At 39.0% G+C, this 22,902-nt stretch overlaps 1 protein-coding gene across 5 annotated transcripts in view; it reads left to right on the forward strand.

Moving 5' to 3' along the window:
• The window catches only part of MARK1 (microtubule affinity regulating kinase 1), a 142,364-nt gene that overhangs the window by 45,471 nt on the left and 73,991 nt on the right, over positions 1-22,902 (forward strand). The window contains exon 1 of one of the 5 annotated variants that reach the window (XM_081226161.1): positions 22,364-22,432. The exons of the other annotated variants lie outside the window; for them this stretch is intronic. The gene's annotated coding sequence lies outside the window, so the exon portion shown is untranslated. Of the gene's footprint in view, positions 1-22,363; positions 22,433-22,902 lie in introns of those variants that run through there. 5 annotated transcript variants of the gene reach the window in all.

A 22,902-nucleotide genomic window follows, 5' to 3' on the forward strand; every position in this document is an offset into this window, starting at 1 on the left:
AGATGAGAGAACCACCATTTAAGAGGTAAATATAAGCTGTTTCTTCTTCTTCTTCTTTTTTTTTTTGCGGTATGCGGGCCTCTCACTGTTGTGGCCTCTCCCGTTGCGGACCACAGGCTCCGGACACGCAGGCTCAGCAGCCATAGCTCACGGGCCCAGCAGCTCCGCAGCATGTGGGATCTTCCCGGGTCGGGGCACGAACCCGCGTCCCCTGCATCAGCAGGTGGACTCTCAACCACTGCACCACCAGGGAAGCCCAAGCTGTTTATTCTTGATTGATCTGTTAATGGATCATACTGAGCACACCATTTCACCATAGCTCTAATTACTAGAATTTTCTAGTTTGGATCTCCGTCTGTAGACCAAACTAGTCGCACTTGAAACTATTATTGATCAGGCACATTGCTGAGAGCAAACCATTGCTAGGGATTTATTTTATTTGAAAAATAAGGTAATGTGAGTGGTGTAAATGCACTGTGCTTGCCATGCTCAGTAAATGTGGCTTTTAGTTTGATGTAGACCCACTTGTTTATTCTTGCCTTTGTTGCCTTTGCTTTTGATGTCAGATCATAAAATTGAAGATAAAAAAGTAAAAACATCAACATGTAGGAGGTATGCAGTTAACATCTGGTGAATAAATTCAGGCAGACTTTACCTTGCTTGTCACTGATAGAAACTAACTACTCAATAGTCTTTTTACTTTATTTAAATATTTTTGATGACAGGTGATATATTCAAATAGGTGAAAATTTTTAAAGTTTGAAAGAGTATACCTTTTCCTAATCTAGTCTCTAGTTATCATAAGTTTTTTCCAGAGATATTTTATGCATTTATAAGCAAATATAGATCTCCTCCCACCAAGGTTTACACAAGTGGCAGCCCTGTGATACTCACTCTTTCCCTTGATTTTTTTAAAGAGTATATCTTGGAGATTATTCCATATCACTACATAAAGACCTTTTTTAAAAAAATTGCTTAGTACTCTACTATATGGATATATTTAACCAAGCTTACCACTGATGGCTATTTAAGTTGTTTCTGACCTTTTGTTATTATAAATGTCATGTTGCAGCGAGTACATGTGTCTTATAAATGTCACTTCGCATTTCTCACGTATGGGAGTTTATTTGTAGGCTAAGTTCTTAGAGCAGAGTAGGGTTACTGGCTCAGAGAGTAAGTACCTAAGAAGCCTCTGGTAGGGCATAATAAATATTTGTGTTTTACCTGAGAGGGAAGAAAAGATAGTTAGGATAGGCTCTGGTTGTATGCTAGGCCTTTTAACATTAACGGCTTCTTTACGCCTCTTCAGAAAACTGAATAGATACCTGAAAGCTAGAATTGCTACCATGGTGTTTGCTCCTATTGTAAAACAACTCTTATAAGGACTGTATTTTTTTTTTCGCGGTACGCGGGCCTTTCACCACTGTGGCCTCTCCCATTGCGGATCACGCGCAGGCCCAGCAGCCATGGCCCACGGGCCCAGCTGCTCCGCGGCATGTGGGATCCTCCCGGACCGGGGCAGGAACCCGTGTCCCCTGCATCAGAAGGCGGACTCTCAACCACTGTGCCACCAGGGAAGCCCCAGGACTGTATTTTTGATATCAGAAATATTTAAAGATATTTGTTCCACTTTGGTATATGACAAGGACAGTGATTACAGTATGTTCCAGTATTGATTATATGCCAGATACTGTGTTAAATGCTTTGTTTCATGTAATTCTCATTAAAAACCCTTCAAGGTATAGGTAATATCGCCATTTTATAGATGAGTAAACTGAGGCTGAGGGAAGCTTCCTAAATAAAAGTCAGAGCGATAAAGTGGTGTAGACAGTTTGATCCTAGGTCTCTAGTTTCAAAGCTTATCTTCCTATATACCAATTGACCCCTGCTTTCTATCCATCCTGGTGTTTGGGTACATTCTGTTACTTTTAACTTTTTTTTACTCCATTTGTTTTATTCTTTGTTTTTATTTTTTTAACATCATTTTTGGAGTGTAATTGCTTTACGATGGTGTGTTAGTTTCTTCTTTATAACAAAGTGAATCAGCTGTACATACACATATATCCCCATATCTCCTCCCTCTTGCGTCTCCCTCCCACCCTCCCTATCCCACCCCTCTAGGTGGTGGTCACAAAGTACTGACCTGATGTCCCTGTGCTATATGCAGCTGCTTCCCACTAGCTATCTATTTTACACTTGGTAGTGTATATATGTCCATGCCACCCTCTCACTTCGTCCCAGCTTACCCTTCCCCCTCCCCGTGTCCTCAAGTCCATTCTCTACGTCTGCGTCTTTATTCCTGTCCTGCCCCTAGGTTCTTCAGAACCTCTTTTTTTTTTTTTTTTTTAGATTCAATGTATATGTGTTAGCATATGGTATTTGTTTTTCTCTTTCTGACTTACTTCAGTCTGTATGACAGACTCTAGGTCCATCCACCTCACTACAAATAACTCAGTCTCGTGTTTTCTGTGGCTGACTAATATTCCATTGTATATATGTGCCACATCTTCTTTATCTATTCAACTGTCATTGGACACGTAGGTTGCTTCCATGTCCTGGCTATTGTAAATAGGGCTGCAGTGAACATTGTGGTACATGACTCTTTTTGAATTATGTTTTTCTCAAGGTAGGTGCCCAGGAGTGGGATTGCTGGGTCGTCTGGTAGTTCTATTTTTAGTTTTTTAAGGAACCTCCATACTGTTCTCCACAATGACTGTATCAATTTACATTCCCACCAACTGTGCAAGAGGGTTCCGTTTTCTCCACACCCTCTCCAGCATTTATTGTTTGTAGATTTTTTGATGATGGCCATTCTGATTGGTGTGAGGTGATACCTCATTGTAGTTTTGATTTGCATTTCTCAAATGATTAATGATGTTGAGCATCCTTTCATGTGTTTGTTGGCAATCTGTATATCTTCTTTGGAGAAATGTCTATTTAGGTCTTCTGACCATTTTTGGAATGAGCTATTTGTTTTTTTGATATTGAGCTGCATGAGCTGCTTGTATATTTTGGAGAGTAATCCTTTTTCGGCTGCTTCATTTGCAAATATTTTCTCCCATTCTGAGAGTTGTCTTTTGGTCTTGTTTATGGTTTCCTTTGCTGTGCAAAAGCTTTTAAGTTTCATTAGGTCCCATTTATTTTTGTTTTTATTTCCATTTCTCTAGGAGGTGGGTCAAAAAGCATCTTGTTGTTATTTATGTCATAGGGTGTTCTGCCTATGTTTTCCTCTAAGAGGCCTTACATTTAGGTTTTTTTTTTTTTTTTTGCGGTACGTGGGCCTCTCACTGTTGTGGCCTCTCCCGTTGTGGAGCACAGGCTCCGGACGTGCAGGCTCAGCGGCCTTGGCTCACGGGCCCAGCCGCTCCGTGGCATGTGGGATCTTCCCCAACCGGGGCACGAACTCGTGTCTCCTCCATCGGCAGGCGGACTCTCAACCACTGCGTCACCAGGGAAGCCCACATTTAGGTTTTTAATCCATTTTGAGTTTATTTTTGTGTATGGTGTTAGGGAGTGTTCTAATTGCATTCTTTTACATGTAGCTGTCCAGTTTTCCCAGCACCACTTACTGAAGAGGTTGTCTTTTCTCCCCTGTATATTTTTGTCTCCTTTATCAAAAATAAGGGGACCATATGTGCGTGGGTTTATCTCTGAGCTTTCTATCCTGTTCCACTGATCTATATTTCTGTTTTTGTGCCAGTACCACACTGTCTTGATTACTGTTGCTTTGTAGTATAGTCTGAAGTGGGGGGCCTGATTCCTCCAGCTCCGTTTTTCTTTCTCAATATTGCTTTGGCTATTCGGGGTCTTTTGTGTTTCCATACAAATTGTGAAATTTTTTGTTCTATTTCTGTGAAAAATGCTGTTGGTAGTTTGATAGGGATTGCATTGAATCTGTAGATTGCTTTGGGTAGTATAGTCATTTTCACAATGTTGATTCTTCCAATCCAAGGGCATGCTATATCTCTTCATCTGTTTGTATCATCTTGAATTTCTTTCATGAGTGTCATAGCATACAGGTCTTTTGTCTCCTTAAGTAGGTTTAGTCCTAGGTTTTTTTTTTTTTTTTTTTTTTTTTTTGCGGTATGCAGGCCTCTCACTGTTGTGGCCTCTCCCATTGCGGAGCACAGGCTCCGGACGCGCAGGCTCAGCGGCCATGGCTTATGGCCCCAGCTGCTCCGCGACATGTGGGATCCTCCCGGATTGGGGCATGAACCCGTGTCCCCTGCATCGGCAGGCGGACTTTCAACCACTGCACCACCAGGGAAGCCCTATTCCTAGGTATTTTATTCTTTTTGTTGCAATGGTAAATGGGAGTGTTTCCTTAATTTTTCTTTCAGATTTTTCATCATTAGTGTATAGGAATGCAAGAGATTTCTGTGCATTAATTTTGTATCCTGCTACTTTACCAAATTCATTGATTAGCTCTAGTAGCTTTCTGGTAGCATCTTTAGGATTCTCTATGTATAATAACATGCCATCTGCAAACAGTGAAGGTTTTACTTCTTCTTTTCTGATTTGTATTCTTTTATTTCTCTTTCATCTCTGATTGCTGTGGCTAAAACTTCCAAAACTATGTTGCATAATAGTGGTGAGAATGGACAATGTTGTCTTGTTCCTGATCTTAGAGGAAATGATTTCAGTTTTTTACCATTGAGAACGATGTTGGCTGTGGGTTTGTCATATATGGCCTTTATTATGTTGAGGTAAGTTCCCTCTATGCCTACTTTCTGGAGGGTTTTTTTTCATAAATGGGTGTTACATTTTGTCAAAAGCTTTTTCTGCATCTGTTGAGATGATCATATGGTTTTCCTCATTCAATTTGTTAATATGGTTTATCACATGGATTGATTTGCATATATTGAAGAATACTTGCATTCCTGGGATAAACCCCACTTGATCATGGTGTGTGATCCTTTTAATGTGCTGTTGGATTCTGTTTGCTAGTATTTTGTTGAGGGTTTTTGCATCTATATTCATCAGTGATATTGGCCTGTAGTTTTCTTTCTTTGTGATATCTTTGTCTGGTTTAGGATCAGGGTGATCGTGGCCTCATAGCATGAATTTGGGAGTGTTCCTCCCTCTGCTGTATTTTGGAAGAGTTTGAGAAGGATAGGTGTTAGCTCTTCTCTAAATGTTTGATAGTATTCACCTGTGAAGTCATCTGGTCCTGGGCTTTTGTTTGTTGGAAGATTTTTAATCACAGTCTGAGTTTCAGTGCTTGTGATTGGTCTGTTTATATTTTCTATTTCTTCCTGGTTCAGTCTTGGAAGGTTGTACTTTTCTATGAATTTGTCCATTTCTTCCAGGTTGTCTGTTTTATTGGCATATAGTTGCTTGTAGTAATCTCTCATGATCCTTTGTATTTCTGCAGTGTCTTTTGTTACTTCTCCTTTTTCTTTTCTAATTCTGTTGATTTGAGTTTTCTGCCTTTTTTTTTCTGATGAGTCTGGCTAATGGTTTATCAATTTTGTTTATCTTCTCAAAGAACCAGCTTTTAATTTTTTTGATCTCTGCTATTGTTTTCTTCATATCTTTTCCATTTATTTCTGATCTGATCTTTATGATTTCTTTCCTTCTGCTAACTTTGGGGGGGTTTTTGTTCTTTTTTCTCTAATTGCTCTAGGTGTATGGTTAGGTTGTTTATTTGAGATGTTTCTTGTTTCTTTTTTTTATTATTATTATTTTGAAATTTATTTATTTTTTATTTTTGGCTGCACTGGGTTTCTGTTGCTGCACCCGGGCTTTTCTCTAGTTGAGGTGAGCGGGGGCTACTCTTTGCTGCAGTGCACTGGCTTCTGATTGCAGTGGATTCCCTTGTTGCGGAGAGCAGGCTCTAGAGCGCAGGCTCCGTAGTTGTGGCGCACGGACTTAATTGTTCCGTGGCATGTGCGATCTTCCCGGACCAGGGCTCGAACCCAAGTCCCCTGCATTGGCAGGTGGATTCTTAACCACTGCGCCATCAGGGAAGCCCTGTTTCTTGATTTTTGACGTATGACTGTATTGCTATAAACTTCCCTCTTAGAACTGCTTTTGCTGCATCCCATAGGTTTGGGTCATCGTGTTTTCATGGTCATTTGTTTCTAGGTATTTCTTGATTTCCTCTTTGATTTCTTCAGTGATCTCTTGGTTATTTAATAGTGTATTGTTTAACCTCCATGTGTTTGTGTTTTTTACAGATTTTTTCCTGTAATTGATATGTAGTCTCATAGCGTGGTCGGAAAAGATACTTGATACAATTTCAATATTCTTAAATTTACCAAGACTTGATTTGTGACCCAAGATATGGTCTATCCAGAAGAATGTTCCATGAGCACTTGAGAAGAAAGTGTATTCTGTTGTTTTTGGATGGAATGTCCTATAAATATCAATTAAGTCCATCTTGTTTAATGTATCATTTAAAGCTTGTGTTTCCTTATTTATTTTCATTTTGGATGATCTGTCCATTGGTGAAAGTGGGGTGTTAAAGTCCCCTACTATGAATGTGTTACTGTCGATTTCCCCTTTTATGGCTGTTAGTATTTGCCTTATCTATTGAGGTGCTCCTATGTTGCATGCATAAATATTTACAATTGTTATATCTTATTGGATTGATTCCTTGATCATTATGTAGTGTCCTTCTTTGTTTCTTATAATAGTTTTTATTTTAAAGTTTATTTTTTCTGATGTGAGAATTGCTACTCCAGCTTTCTTTTGATTTCCATTTGTGTGGAATATCTTTTTCCATTCCCTCACTTTCAGTCTGTATGTGTCCCTAGCTCTGAAGTGGGTGTCTTGTAGACAGCATATATACGGGTCTTATTTCTGTATCCATTCAGCTAGTCTGTGTCTTTTGGTTGGAGCACTTAATCCACTTACATTTAAGGTAGTTATCGATATGTATGTTCCTATTCCCATTGTCTTAACTGTTTTGGGTTTGTTATTGTAGGTCTTTTCCTTCTGTTGTGTTTCCTGCTTAGAGAAGTTCCTTTAGCATTTGTTGTAAAGCTGGTTTGGTGGTGCTGAATTCTCTTAGCTTTTGCTTGTCTGTAAAGGTTTTAATTTCTCTGTTGCATCTGAATGAGATCCTTGCTGGGTGGAGTAATGTTGGTTGTAGGTTTTTCCCTTTCATCACTTTAAATATGTCCTGCCACTTCTTTCTGGTTTGCATCGTTCTGCTGAAAGATCAGCTGTTATCCTTATGGGGATTCCCTTGTATATCATTTTTTGTTTTTCCCTTGCTGCTTTTAATATTTTTTCTTTGTATTTAATTTTTGATAGTTTGATATGTGTCATGGCGTGTTTCTCGTTGGATTTATCCTGTAAGTGACTCTCTGCACTTGCCGGACTTGATTGACTATTTCCTTTCCCATATTAGGGAAGTTTTCATCTATAATCTCTTCAAATATTTTCTCAGTCCATTTCTTTTTCTCTTCTTCTTCTGAGACCCCCTATAATTCAAATGTTGTTGCGTTTAATGTTGTCTGAGATGTCTCTGAGACTGTCCTGAATTCTTTTCATTCTTTTTTCTTTATTCTGCTTTGCGATAGTTATTTGCACAATTTATCTTCCTGGTCACTTATCCCTTCTTCTGCCTCAGTTATTCTGGTATTGATTCCTTCTAGAGAATTTTTAATTTCATTTATTGTGTTGTTCATCATTGTTTGTTTGCTCTTTAGCTCTTCTAGGTCCTTGTTAAACATTTCTTATATTTTCTCCATTCTAGTTCTGAGATTTTGGATCATGTTTACTACCATTACTCTGAATTCTTTTTCAGGTAGACTGCCCATTTCCTCTTCATTTGTTTAGTCTGGTGGGTTTTTACTTTGCTGCTCCATCTGCTGTGTTTGTCTGTTTTCTCATTTTGCTTAATTTACTGTGTTTGGGGTTTTCTTTTTGCAGTCTGCACGTTCGTAGTTCCTGTTGTTTTTGGTGTCTGCCCTCAGTGGCTAAGGTTGGTTCAGTGGGTTGTGTAGGTTTCCTGGTGGAGGGGACTGGTGCCTGTGTTCTGGTGGATGCGGCTGGGTCTTGTCTTTCTGGTGGGCAGGTCCACATCCGGTGGTGTGTTTTGGGGTGTCTCTGACCTTATTATGATTTTTAGGCAGCCTTTCTTCTATGGGTGGGGTTGTGTTCCTGTCTTGCTAGTTGTTTGGCATAGGGTGTCCAGCACTACAGGTTGCTGATCATTGAGTGGAGCTGGGTCTTAGCATTGAGATGGAGATCTCTGGGGGAGCTTTTGCCGTTTGATATTACGTGGAGCTGGGGGGTCTCTGCTGGACCAGTGTCCTTCACTCTGCTCTCCTGTCTCAGAGGCACAGGCTTGACACCGGGCCAGAGCACCAAGAGTCTGTTAGCCACACGGCTCAGAAGAAAAGGGAGAAAAAAAAAAGAAAGAAGAAAATAAAGTAAAATCAAGTTATTAAAATATGTTTAAAATATTTTTTAAAAATTAAAAAAGTTTAAAGTAATTAAGAAAAAGAAAATAAAGAAAGAAGGGAGCAACTAAACCAAAAAACAAATCCAGCGATGATAACAAGCGCTAAAAACTATACTAAAAAAAAAAAAAAAGAACGGACAGACAGGACCTTAAGATAAATGGAAAAGCAAAGCTGTACAGACAAAATCACACAAAGAAGCATACACATACACACTCACAAAAAAATAAAAGGAAAAAATTATGTATATATTTATATATTAAAATAAAAAGAGAACAACCAAATCAGTAAACAAATCTACCAGTGATAATAAATTCTAAATACTAAACTAAGATAAACATACAACCAGAAACAAATTAGATGCAGAAAGCAAACCCCAAGTCCATAGTTGCTCCCAAAGTCCACTGCCTCAATTTTGGGGTGATTCATTGTCTATTCAGGTATTCCAGAGATGCAGGGTGCATCAAGTTGATTGTGGAGATTTAACCTTTTGCTCCTGAGGCTGCATGGAGAAATTTCCTTTTCTCTTGTTTGTTCGCACAGCTCCTGGGTTTCAGCTTTTGATCTGACCCCACCTCTGCATGTAGGTCACCAACTGGCATCTGTTCTTCACCCAGACAGAAGGACTTTAAAGGAGCGGCTGATTAGGGGGCTCTGGCTCACTCAGGCTGGGGGGAAGGAGAGGTACGGAATGCTTGGTGAGCGTGCAGCGGCAGAGGCCAACATAACGTTGCAGCAGCCTGAGGCATGCCATGTGTTCTCCCGGGGAAGTTGTCCCTGGATCATGGGACCCTGGCAGTGGCGGGCTGCACAGCCTCCCAACAAGCGAGGTGTGGATAGTGACCTGTGCTCGCACACAGGCTTCTTGGTGGCTGCAGCAGCAGCCTCAGCATTTCATGCCCATCTCTGGTGTCCGTGCTGATAGCCGCGGCTTGCGCCCGTCTCTGTCTCTAGAGCTTGTTTAGACGGTACTCTGAATCCCCTCTCCTCGCTCACCGTGAAACAATGGTCTCTTGCCTCTTAGACAGGTCCACACTTTGTCCCAGAGTTCCTCCTGGTTAGCTGTGGTGCACTAGCCCCCTTCAGGCTGTGTTCATGCAACCAACCACAGTCCTCTCCCTGGGATCTGACCTCCAAAGCCAGAGCCTCAGCTCCCAGCCCCGACCCGCCCCGGCGGGTGAGCACACACGTGTCTCAGTCTGGTGAGTGCTGGCCGGCACTGAACTTCTGTGCGGGAATCTCTCCACTTTGCCCTCCACACCCCTGTCTGCGCTCTCCTCCGTGGCTCCGAAGCTTCCCCCCACCCCGCCACCCGCAGTCTCCGCCCGCGAAGGGGCTTCTAGTGTGTGGAAACCTTTCCTCCTTCACGGCTCCCTCCCACTGGTGCAGGTCCCATCCCTATTCTTTTGTCTCTGTTTTTTCTCCTGCCCTACCCAGGTACGTGGGGAGTTTCTTGCCTTTTGGGAAGTCTGAGGTCTTCTGCCAGCGTTCAGTAGGTTTCTGTAGGAGTTGTTCCACATGTAGATGAATTTTTGATGTGTTTGTGTGAAGGAAGGTGATCTCCATGTCTTACACCTCCGCCATCTTGAAGGTCTCTCCCACTCCATTTGTTTTAGAAGTGTGTCTTATAGGCAGCATATAGGTGAATTTAGGTGTACTTCTCCCCCAGTGTAAAAGTCTTTCTTTCAAATAGTTACTTTTAAATAGTGCACTTATGCTCCAATAATATGATACATTTATTTAGTTTTGTTAAATTATTTTATTTGAACCTTTTTAGTGCTTCTTGATGTTTGTACATTCTCGGGCATTTTAGGTACAACGGTAAACAAAATAGACAAGTACCTCTGTTCTTATTAGAGTGGGGGAGGGAAGAGAAAGCTAATATATTAATAAATAAGTAGAGCAAGGGGGTAATGTGGTATCAAATAGGTCCGAGTAAACCTCACTGAGAGGGTGAAATTTGGGGAAAGATTTGGCTTGCTGAGGGAGTTGGCCAAACAGGTATCTGAGAGAAGAATGTTCCAGGCAAAGGGAATAGCTAGACCAAAGGTCCTTTTGTACAAGTGTGCCAGCCATGCTTGAAGAACATCTATGAGCCCACATTGGCTGGAGCAAGGTGAGTGAAAAAGGGGAGTGATAGCAAATGAAGTCAGAGAGGTAATAGGGGGTCAGGATTTGTTGGGCCATTATAAGGACTTGGATTTTTACCCTGAGTAGAATGGGGAAGGTTAGAAACAGTGACATGTTAGGAGGCTCTTAGGAGGCTAATGCAATAATCCAGGTAGCTCAGACTTGAGTGGTAGCAATAGGGATGGTGAGAGTAGCTGGATTCTGGATATATTTTAAGGTAGAACCAGTAGGATTTCCTGACAGATTGAATTGAGGATGAGAGAAAGAGAGAGAGGGAGGGAGGGAGGGTTGGAAGGGTCCGAGTTAAGGATGACCCTAGAGTTTTGGGTCTGAGCACCTGGAAGGATGGATTTGTCTTCAGTGAGATGGAGGGGGCTGTGTTGGGGCAGGTTTTGTAGGAATTGGGGATGGAGACCAATTTGGGACAAGCTGAGGTTGGGATATCAACAGACATCTAAATGGTCATGTCAAGGTGGCAGTCTGGAGTTTGGGAGAGTTGAATGGAGACAGAAATTTTGGAGTTGTCTGCACATACATGTTACTTAAAGCTATGAGGCTGGGTGGAATCACTGAGGGAGTTAGTATAGTGTGGACAGAGAAGACAAAGAGTACCAAGGTCTGAATTCCTGGAGCCCTTCAATATTAGGAAGTTGGGGAGAAGGGAAGGAAACAACAAGGTCTGAAAAGGTGCCCTCAGGTAGGAGGAATATGTGAAAGCCCAGTAAAGACAGAATTTAAGGGAGGAAAGAAGAATCAACCTAAGAGATGCTTGTGAGTCAAGTGAGGTATTTTTCTTCTGTTCTGGTCTCTGGTTTTCATCTCTTTCCACCCCCTCCCCTCTTAATTTAATTTTTCTTGATTGAGAGGTGGTCTAGAATAGTGGTTAAGAACATGACTCTCGAAGCCACACTCCCTGGGTTTCAATCCCAGCTCTGCTATTTAGTAGACAGCTGAGCGACGCTGGCGGCCCTATCAGGCTGGCTTTTGACACAACTTCATTAATAATTGCCAGCTTTCTTGCTTCTGGCACAAGATGTGTCCCAGGTTTATCTTGTAAATCTCCTGCCCCCCAGACCTGGAATCAGCCATTTTTCTAATGAGGGTGCCATTGTAACTGGGTTGCCTGTGTCTCTAGGCCTTTTTTGTGGCCAGAATCAGGAAGTAGGCATTTTGTTAAAACAAAAAGAGCATGAGTTCATACTGATAGTAGTACTTCAAATTTAATACTACATGATTTTACTTTGATTTTATACTGAAGTTTTAAAATAACATGAATACATATTGTGATTATTTGCTTTATCATATTATATGTATATATAAATATATAAAATAGAGTCTCCAAATAATATCACTATTAATCAGACTACTGAATGATATTTAACAGTTCTTTGTCTAAAAGTGTTGTTCCTTGAAGGATATGCATTCAAAACACAGTTCTAGTCACTTAAAGGAATTTTTTTCTTTTTGGTTGTTTTACCAGTTTGACATATAGTTAAGTTCATTTGTTTCATTTTGTTTTAAATATTTCAAGATTACTTTTTACTTTTAGTTTTGATTTTGTTGGTTGAATATTTAAAACATTTACATGGTTTCTAAATCGAAGCTGTGTAACAAGGTATATTCAGTGAAGTCTTAGTCCCTCCCTGTCTCTCATTCTCGTTCCCTCCCTCCCCCATAGGTAACCATTTTCCTTAGTTTTCAGTTTATCCTCGTGTTCTTTTGCAAATACAAGCAACTGTGTGTATATGTTGTAGAGAAGGTTTAGCTAAAGTGTTGGGTTTTTTTTTCTTTCTTTCTTTCCCGTTTCCTGGAGTAATTCTTCCTGACTTCTTCATAGTCCCCCCGCCTCCCCCGCCATCCAGTGTCTAAGCATAGGTACAGTGTGGGAATCTTTTACTTATAGTTCATCCTTTGAATGGGGAATTTTATCTAGACTTGCTTTTTGCTCAAGAATAATGTGTGAGAATTCTCCTTCACTTGTTTCCCCATTTAGTGGAAATAGAACTTGAGCTGACAGCTGGGTTTAATTATATATGGGTTCATAGCCTCTTTTCAGTTCTTAGTAGCTTGAAGGAAGTGGTGAGTGGTAAAGGGATTGAGATTATGGTGGAGGTTGGCGCAGACGGGATCAGATAACCTCATGTAAGGTGTATTTTCTTAGAATAGTTTCACTGAATTTTAAGGGTTTCAGAGTCACATCTAGCCCATTGGGGAATACTCCTTTGATTTTGGTCTTTCTTTCCAGAATGAGAAGATTTACAATCCTTTTTACTAGTTAGGAAATTGAATTGGAGAAGTTAAGATGATCTCACCACATGGTTCTTTTCAGATATCAACTAGCCCATCTGCCATTTTTCCTGTGGTCTGCCTATACATCTGGTCATCAGCCCTCCTAGTTAGGGGTTATTAGTAAGGCACCTCTGAAACTGTTCAGTTAGCATTTTTTATTAATTTGAAGTTTGAGAAATGGGGTTGTGGCTACATTATTATTATTATTACTTATTTCTTTCATACTTCATTAGTTTTGGTTGGTTATAAAGAAGGAATTATACAAATGTGCTGTCACCTACCATTTGCCCCCAAAAGTTCTACTTCAATTTTTAATTTTTAAAAACATGTCTCCAACTATATTTATAGTTTATTACACCTGAGTTTGAATCCCAATAATGCAACTTATTGGATTGAATTTGAGTAAGTTATTCAACCAGTTAACATATGGTACAGAGTGAACATTCAGTAAGTGCTGGTTCCCTCTTCCCTTGCCCTTTCTCTTAGATAAACTTGAAAAAATCATTTGTTTCATTATATTGAAGAGTTAATGTACGTGCATGTGGAACAACATTACAAATATTTTAAAAGGTACATTAGAAATCCCTCTATTCCTGATTCCCAGTACCCTAATTCCTCTCCCAAATGAGAACTACTTAACACTTATGTCTCTTGTGTAATCTCCTGGAGATACTCTCTTCTTATCGAAGCATGGGGATGCTTGTACACGGGCACACACACACACATACAAAGAGCATACCTACCATACATATATGGTCAGTTCCCTATTGTTGAATATTGACACTTGTTTTATGTTTTGCTATTACAGAAAGTGCTGCAGTAGATTTCTTTGTATGAGTTCATTGTTTTGAATCAGTTGTGATTATATCTGTAGCATAAATTACGAGGAGTAATTCTAGTCTAATGATTGTAGGAATTTCTTTGATAGATATTGCCAAACTCCTTTATGTAGAATTTGTATTAGTTTTCACTCCATGCTATTTGAATGTGCATATTTCTACTATAGCTTTAGCAGCTAATGCTGTCAGACTCTGATCTTTGCTACTCTGAAAAATGAAAATAATATTTCATTGTAGCTTAACAAATTTGTATTTGACTTGTTATGATTGACTGTCATGAAAAATAACATTAGGAAGTGATGAATTTTCCTTTTCTGTGAACTGTTTATACCTATCCTTTGCTTATTCTCATTTTCTCTTTGAGTGGTTTTTTTTAATGATTTACCAAAGGTTTTAGTGTTTAAAAATGAACGATTTGCTGGCCACATGTTACAAATATTTTTTCTCGGTTTATTATTTCTCTTTTAGTTTGATTTCAGGAGAGGATTTTTAAAAAAAATATATAGATTAATTTTTTATTGAGGTTTTATTAATTTTTTATTGAAGTTAGTTTTGGTTTATAACATTATATAAGTTTCATGTGTACAGTGTTAAATTTCTACTTCTGTATACTGTACATGTGCTTACCACCAAAAACTTAGTTTCCGTCTGTCACTATACAGTTGATCCCCTTTACCCCTTTTTCCCCCCTCCTCCTCATGCTTCCCTTCTGGTAACTGCTACTCTGTTCTCTGTGTCTATGTGTTTGTTTTTGTTTGGTTCTGTTTGTTCATTTATTTTATTTTTTATATTTCACATATGAGTGAAGTCATACTGTATTTGTCTTTCTCTCCTATTTATTTCACTTAGCATGGTACTCTCAAGGTCCATCCATGTTGTCGCAAATGGCAAGATTTCATTCTTTTTTATCACTGAATACTATCCCAGGGTATATATGTATACCACAGTTGCTTTATCCATTCATCTACTGATGGATACTTAGGGTGTTTCCATGCCTTGGCTATTATAAATAATCCTGCTATAAACATGGGAGTGCAGATACCTTTTTGAGTTAATGTTTTTGTTTCCTTTGGATATATTCCCAGAAGTGGAATTGCTGGATCATATAGTAGTTCTGTTTTTAATTTTTTGAGGAACCTCCATATGTTTTTCATAGTGGCTGCACCAATTTACATTCCCACCAACAGTGCACCAGGGTTCCCTTTCCTACACATCTTCACCAACACTTGTTATTTCTTGCCTTTTTGATAATAGCCATTCTAACAGGCACGAGGTGATAGCCCATTGTGTTGAATTTGCATTTTCCTAATAATTAGTGATGTTGAACATCTTTGCAGGAGCTTGTTGGCAATCTGTGTGTCTTCATTGGAATATTGTTCAGCTCCTCTGCACATTTTATAATTGGGTTGTTTGTTTTTTGTTACTGTTGTTGAGTTATATGAGTTCTTTGTATATTTTGGATATTAACCCCTTATCAGATATACTGTTTGCAAATTTCTTCTCCTATTGAATAGGTTGTCTTTTTGTTTTGTTGGTAGTTTCCTCTGCTGTGCAGAAGGTTTTACTTTGATGTAGTTCTTATTTATTTTTGCTTCTGTTTTTCTTGCCTGAGGAGACATATCTAGAAAGATATTGCTAAGACCAGTGTCAAAGAACATACTGCCTATGTTTTCTTCTAAGAGTATTATGGCTTCAGGTCTTACATTCAAGTCTTTAATCCATTTTGAGTTGATTTTTGTGTATGGTGTACGATAGGGGCCTAGTTTTGGCGTTTGTTTGGTTTTGGTTTTTGGGATTTTTTTTTGCACGTGGCTGTCCAGTTTTCCCAGCACCATTTATTGAAGAGACTGTCCTTTACCTGTTACATGTCTTTGCTCCTTTGTCGTAAATTAATTATTCATATATGTGTGAGTTTATTTCTGGGCTTTCTTCTGTTACATTGATCTATGTATCTTTTTCAGCCAGTACCAAGCTGTTTTGATTACTATGGTTTTGTAATATAGTTTGAAATCAGAGAGTGTGATACCTCCAGCTTTGTTCTTTTTTCTTAGGTTTGCTTTGGCTACTTGGGGTCTTCTGTGGTTCCATAAACATTTTAGAATATTTTGTACTAGTTCTGTGAAAAATGTTCTTGAGATTTTGATAGGGATTGCATTGAATCTGTAGATTGCTTTAGGTAGTACAGGCATTTTAACAATGTTAATTTTCCCAATCCATGAGCAGAGAATACCTTTTAAGAAGACTTTTTTAAAACTTTCCTGTGTTTTTAAAAGTTTTATGATGTCAAATTTAACAAACTTTTAACGGCTTCTATTGTGTGTCATAGTTAGGAAGGCATTTGCCATGCTGGGACTATAAAAACAGTTGCTAGCTTGTCATTTATTTTTTCTAGTGCTCGCTTTTACAGCTTCTTTGTCTTTTTGTTTGTTTTTGTTTTGGGTTTTTATTTTCTTTCTTTTTTTACATTTATATCCTTAATACATTGGGAATTTATTTTGGTGTAAGAAGTAATGCATCACTCCTAGACTTCCAACTTATTTTTTTCCTAGTTGATACAGTACCATTTGTTGAATAGTCTATTATTTTCCCTCGGATATAAAATGCTAACATTGACATCTCACTAATTCTCCTTTGTATTTGAATCTATTCCTTAGACAAACTTTTGTCAAAATGTTTTCACTTTTATTTTGTCACTCATGGGTCACCATTTAATTGTAATGACTTTCTGGTTATCAGTAAGTCATGATTCTAAAAAATTCAACCTTCTGAACAAATACAGGAGTAAGTGGGAAAAAGTTTCTTTGTACCCTATTCTGTTTCCAATTGAATTATTGTTTATAGAAGTTAAAATAAAGAAAAATTAGCTGCAACGATTTAGAAAGTGTATCACCTACACACCTATCTGAAAAAAATTCACAAACTAGAAAAAGCGAACCTAAGGAAAAGAAATGGAGGGATGTAAGAAACTACCATGAATAATGTAATCAGTGAAAATTATAGATAATTAAAAATAATTTCTAATAATATGGCTATGAAATTTAATGCAGTTCTTTAAAACATTTAAAAATAGAATAGGCACATGGTAAAAAAAATCTGAAAAATATTCAGAATAAGTCTTGGTGATTTTAACAAAACATTCTATACTAGTAGCATCTGGTAATTGTCCTTCCAGTTATCACCAGTCTAATCACCTGGATTTCTGACTACAGGTACTTGGCCATCTGGTGGCTTTCTTAGCTAGTCTTGCTGTAATTATTCTCTGATCTCACTGAGCCCTCCAGTATATTGGCCTCTACTCCCCATCCATCAATTTTTTGTGTGTTCTTTTCCTTCATTATCTAGCTTAGATTTATGACCCGTCATCTCAGTAACTTGCCAATAACCTAACTTGTCTTGCCTTGCCGCTTTCTCTTTGGTGGTACTTATTTGACAAACTCCAGGCCAGGATGAACTCATTTATCTGCTTCCTTGGTAATCTGTGTGCATTTGAGTATTGCTGAAAAATAAAATGACACAACTGGACAGATTAGAGCCATAATAAATTCATGGTCACTGATCTCAACTAGGCTGTCAGTACTGCCCAGCAGCCCTACCCAACAGCAGGTTTCTTTGGTTAACTTGTTTTTTCTTTTCCTAAAGAGATTATTTCAGATCTTTTTTTTTAACTCTCTGCAAACTTCTGTGGCCTCTCTTCACTCTTAACAGGTGACCTTACCTTCAACCACCCAGAGAAAGTAAGAGCCATCAGATCGGAACTCCCTCAGCTTCCTACCATTAAATGTATGCACCTTTCTACATCTAGATCTAAATTCTCTTCCTTTCTACTTGTTACAGAAGAGATGTCTTTCTTCCTGCATAAGGACAATCTCTCCATCTGTGTGCTCTGAATCTTCTCACTGTCCACCTTCCCAGGAACTTTACTTATCTTTTCCCTCTCTTGTCTTGTCAGCAGCTCCCTCTCCACAGGATCCTTCCCTTGGGATTTAAACATGCTGAGGTCTCCTCCATCTTAAAACAACATGCAAATGAACAGTAACCTTCTTCAATTCCACACCCCTCTTTCTTCCCCAGCTGTCATACTCCTGCCTCTAATTCACAGTGAGACTTCTCAGGGTCATAATCTGCCCTAGCAGCCTCCATTTCCTCACTTTCCACTTTTAGGGTTAACTTTGCCTTCTTAGGTCATATACCTAAATGACCGTAATGATAATTCTTTAATGTTACTGAGAGATAGTGGTGAAGATTTTCTTTAGGCTTTTTGGATCTCTATATAGTAGAGGCAGACCTCAGAGATGTTCAGTTCCAGACCACTGCAGTAAAATGAGCATATGAAGATTTTGGTTTCCCACTATATATAAAGTTATGTTCACACTACACTGTAATCTATTAAGTGTGCAATGGCATTATGTCTTAAAAAAAAAAACCAACGAACATAACTTATTTATTTATTCATTTTGATTTTTACATCGTTGTTGGAGTATAATTGCTTTACAATGGGCTGTTAGTTTCTGCCGTATAACAAAGTGAATCAGCTACACGTATATATATATATCCCCATATCTCCTCACTCTTGCATCTCCCTCCCACCCTCCCTATCTCACCCCTCTAGATGAACACGAAGCACTGAGCTGATCTCCCTGTGCTATGCGGCTGCTTCTCACTAGCTATCTGTTTTACATTTGGTAGTGTATATATATCCATGCCACTCTCTCACTTCGTCCCAGCTTACCCTTCCCCATCCCCTTGTCCTCAAGTCCATTCTCTACGTGTGTGTCTTTATTCCTGTCCTGCCCCTAGGTTCTTCAGAACCTCTTTTTTTTTTTTAGATTCAATGTATATGTGTTAGCATATAGTATTTGTTTTTCTCTTTCTGACTTACTTCAGTCTGTATGACAGTCTCTAGGTCCATCCACCTCATTACAAATAATTCAGTCTCTTTTTTTTTTTTATGGCTGAGAAATATTCCATTGTATATATGTGTCACATCTTCTTTATCCATTCATCTGTCGATGGACACTTAGATTGCTTCCATGTCCTGGCTATTATAAATAGAGCTGCAGTGAACACTGTGGTACATGACTCTTTTTGAATTATGGTTTTCTCAGGGTATATGCCCAGTAGTGGGATTGCTGGGTCATATGGTAAGGAACCTCCATACTGTTCTCCATCGTGGCTGTATCAATTTACATTCTCACCAACAGTGCAAGAGGGTTCCCTTGTCTCTACACCCTCTCCAGCATTTATTGTTTGTAGACTTTCTGATGATGGCCATTCTGACTGGTGTGAGGTGTTACCTCATTGTAGTTTTGATTTGCATTTCTCTAATGATTAGGGATGTTGAGCATCCTTTCATGTGTTTGTTGGCAGTCTGTATATCTTCTTTGGAGAAATGTCTGTTTAGGTCTTCTGCTCATTTTTGGATTGGGTTTGTTTTTTTTTTTTGATATTGAGCGGCACGGGCTGCTTGTATATTTTGGAGATTAATCCTTTGCCAGTTGCTTTGTTTGCAAATATTTTCTCCCATTCTGAGGATTGTCTTTTCATCTTGTTTATGGTTTCCTTTGCTGTGCACAACGTTTTAAGTTTCATTAGGTCCCATTTGTTTATTTTTGTTTTTATTTCCATTTCTCTAGGAGGTGTGTCAAAAAGGATCTTGCTGTGATTTATGTCATAGAGTGTTCTGCCTATGTTTTCTTCTAAGAGTTTTATAGTGTCTGGCCTTACATTTAGGTCTTTAATCCATTTTGAGTTTATTTTTGTGTATGGTGTTGCGGAGTGTTCTAATTTCATTCTTTTACATGTAGCTGTCCAGTTTTCCCAGCACCACTTATTGAAGAGGCTGTCTTTTCTTCACTGTATACTCTTGTCTCCTTTATCAAAGATAAGGTGACCATATGTGCGTGGGTTTATTTCTGGGCTTTCTATCCTGTTCCATTGATCTGTATTTCTGTTTTTGTGCCAGTACCATACTGTCTTGATTACTGTAGCTTTGTAGTATAGTCTGAAATCCGTGAGCCTGATGACTCCAGCTCCGTTTTTCTTTCTCAAGATTGTTTTGGCTACTTGGGGTCTTTTGTATTTGCATACAAATTGTGCAAATTTTTGTTCTAGTTCTGTGAAAAATGCCATTGGTAGTTTGATAGGGATTGCATTGAATCTGTAGATTGCTTTGGGTAGTATAGTCATTTACACGACGTTGATTCTTCCAATCCAAGAACATAGTATATCTCTCCATCTGTATGTATCCTCTTTAATTTCTTTCATCAGTGTCTTACAGTTTTCTGCATACAGGTCTTTTGTTTTAATTTCATTTATTGTGCTGTTCATCATCGTTTGTTTGCTCTTTAGTTCTTCTAAGTCCTTGTTAAATGTTTCTTGTATTTTTTCCATTCTATTTCCAAGATTTTGGATCATCTTTACTATCATTACTCTGAATAGGTAGAGTGCCTATTTACTCTTCATTTGTTTGGTCTGGTCGGTTTATACCTTGCTGCTTCATCTGCTGTGTGTTTGTCTTTCTTCTCATTTTGCCTAACTTACTGTGTTTGGGGTTTTCTTTTCGCAGGGTGCAGTTTCGTAGTTCCCGTTGTTTTTGGTGTCTGCCCCAAGTGGCTGAGGTTAGTTCAGTGGGTTGTGTAGGCTTCCTGGTGGAGGGGACTGGTGTCTGTGTTCTCGTGGATGAGGGTGGATCTTGTTTTTCTTGTAGGCAGGACCGCGTCTGGTGGTGTGTTTTGTGTTGTCTGTGAACTTATTATGATTTTAGGCAGCGTCTCTGCTAATGAGTGGGGTTGTGTTCCTGTCTTGCTTGTTGTTTGGCATAGGGTGTCTGGCACTGTAGCTTGCTGGTCGTTGAGTATAGCTGGGTCTTAGCTTTGAGATGGAGGTCTCTGGGAGAGCTTTCACTGTTTGATATTACATGGGGCCGAGAGGTCTCCGGTGGACCAATGTCCTGAACTTGGGTCTCCCACCTCAGATGCTCAGGCCTGACACCTGGCTGGAGCACCAAGACTCTGTCAGCCACACGGTTGTGATACTTTCATGTTCTCAACAGTAAAGTTCAACCAGACTCAGAAACGTGGATTACAGGTATCTGGCCTAATGAATAAATCATACTCAAACTCAGAGACCTGGTCCACTTGTCCAGGGTTTCCCCAGCAATAAGTATCTCCAGAGATTGGTTCAAGATGGTGGAGTAGAAGGACATGCGCTCACTCCCTCTTGCGAGAGCACCGGAATCACAACTAACTGCTGAACAATCATTGACAGGAAGACACTGGAACTCACCAAAAAAGATACTCCACCTCCAAAGAAAGGAGAAGCTGCTAGTGTTGGAGGGCCTCCTGCTGAGGCGGAGGGGTGTCTTTGGCTCTCTGTGGGGACAAGGACACTGGCAGCAGAAGTTCTGGGAAGTACTCCTTGGTGTGAGCCCTCCCAGAGTCTGCTGTTAGCCCCACCAAAGGGCCTGTAGGCTCCAGTGCTGGGTCACCTCAGTCCAAACAACCCATAACTTATTTAAAAAAAAATACATTATTGCTAAAATATGCTAACCCTTATCCAAGCCTTTGGTGAGTCGTAATTTTTTTGTGGTACTAATATCAAAGATCACTGTCACAGATTACTATAAGCAATATAATAATAATGAAAAAGTTTGAAATATTGCTAGAATTACCAAAGTGTGACATAGAGACACGGTATGAGCAAATACTGTTCGAAAAAATGGTGCTAGTAGACTTGCTTAATGCAAGGTTGCCACAAACCTTCAATTTTTAAAAATCGCAGTATCTGCGAAGCACAATAAAGCAGAGCGCAATAAAACAAGGTGTGCCTATAAACTATATTGGCCACATTTCTTTATTAGTATCATACTTTTTAGGTATTAAAATCAAACCCATTTCTGGTTCCTAAAAACATCGGATCAAAGATCACTTATATTATGAAAGTTTGTAAAATTATGCAGTTACTTAATACGGACAGGCAGGATCACCACATGGCACAGCTTTGCCCCTTCGATTCATGCAGCGCATAGCTTGATAGCTGTCAGAAGGTTTTGGTAGTAATTTATTTTAAGAACTTTTTTGTCTTCTTTGTTGGACTTCAGTTTTTGTGGTTTATCTTTCTAGAAATTGATACATGACTGTTTTGCCAGATCTATTGGTATCTCATTGCAATAAGCTTTAATATATAAGATAATATTGATTTTTTAAATTTGTAATTTGGGTGGGATACTTATAATAAAAGATTACATATTTAGTGGGTATATCCATGCAACACCAACTATTTGAATGATAAAGAAATGTAAAAGATACAGTACTTGGTGACTTTGAAGCTCACAATTTAGTAGGAGATAGTTTCCAAAGAAAAGGCAATTGTATTTTAAAGTATTAATTGTTGTATAAAAGAATATACAGGCATATCTGTCTTATTGCACTTTGCTTTATTGTGCTTCACAGGTTAATGCGTTTTTTACAAATTGAAGGTTTGTGGCAACTCTGGCTCAAGCAAGGCTAATGGCGTCATTTTTCCAGCAGCATTTGCTCACGTCCTGTCTCTGTGTCACATTTTGATAATTCTTGAAATATTTCAAACCCTCCACCAGCAAAAAGATTATGAGTCGCTGAAGGCTCAGAGGACGCTGACTCACTTCATTGCAATATTTGCTTTATTGTACTTGGCTGGAACTGAACCCATTATATTTCTGAGGTATGCCCATCAAGTGCTGTAGGAACACAAGGGAAGAGAATCCACAGGCTTCTGTTTTCAGTAAGCTGTTTTCTGCTGTGTAAGTTTTTGACACTCATAAAACTATTTTCACTGAAGTCAACTCACCACTACACTATTTAAAAAGAAATTTCACCTTGAACACTGAAATTGGGGAATGAAGGAGGCATTATCATATGATAACGTAATAAAGGAAGCATACCATTTGAGAGAATTTTTCTGACAATTAAACTCATTTATTGCCGGGTTCCTTATGAAATAGGCATTAATCATTATTAATGATATTTTCTTTTCAGTCATGCGTTTGTACAACATGTAGATATTCTTTAAGTTGTTCTTTGACAAGCCGAAGTTGTCAATATCTGTGTGCAGTTTTCCAGTAAGGTAATTTGATATGTAGAGCTTTAAAGATCTGGAAAAGGGTTCTTGACATGGAGTCTATGAACTGTGTGCTTCAAGAACTCTGTAACCTACCTTAAATTAATAGTGTGTTCAGATCTTCCTTACCCTTA

Source organism: Mesoplodon bidens, assembly GCF_964165515.1.
Source record: "Mesoplodon bidens genome assembly, chromosome: 2".
Lineage (NCBI taxonomy): Eukaryota > Metazoa > Chordata > Mammalia > Artiodactyla > Ziphiidae > Mesoplodon > Mesoplodon bidens.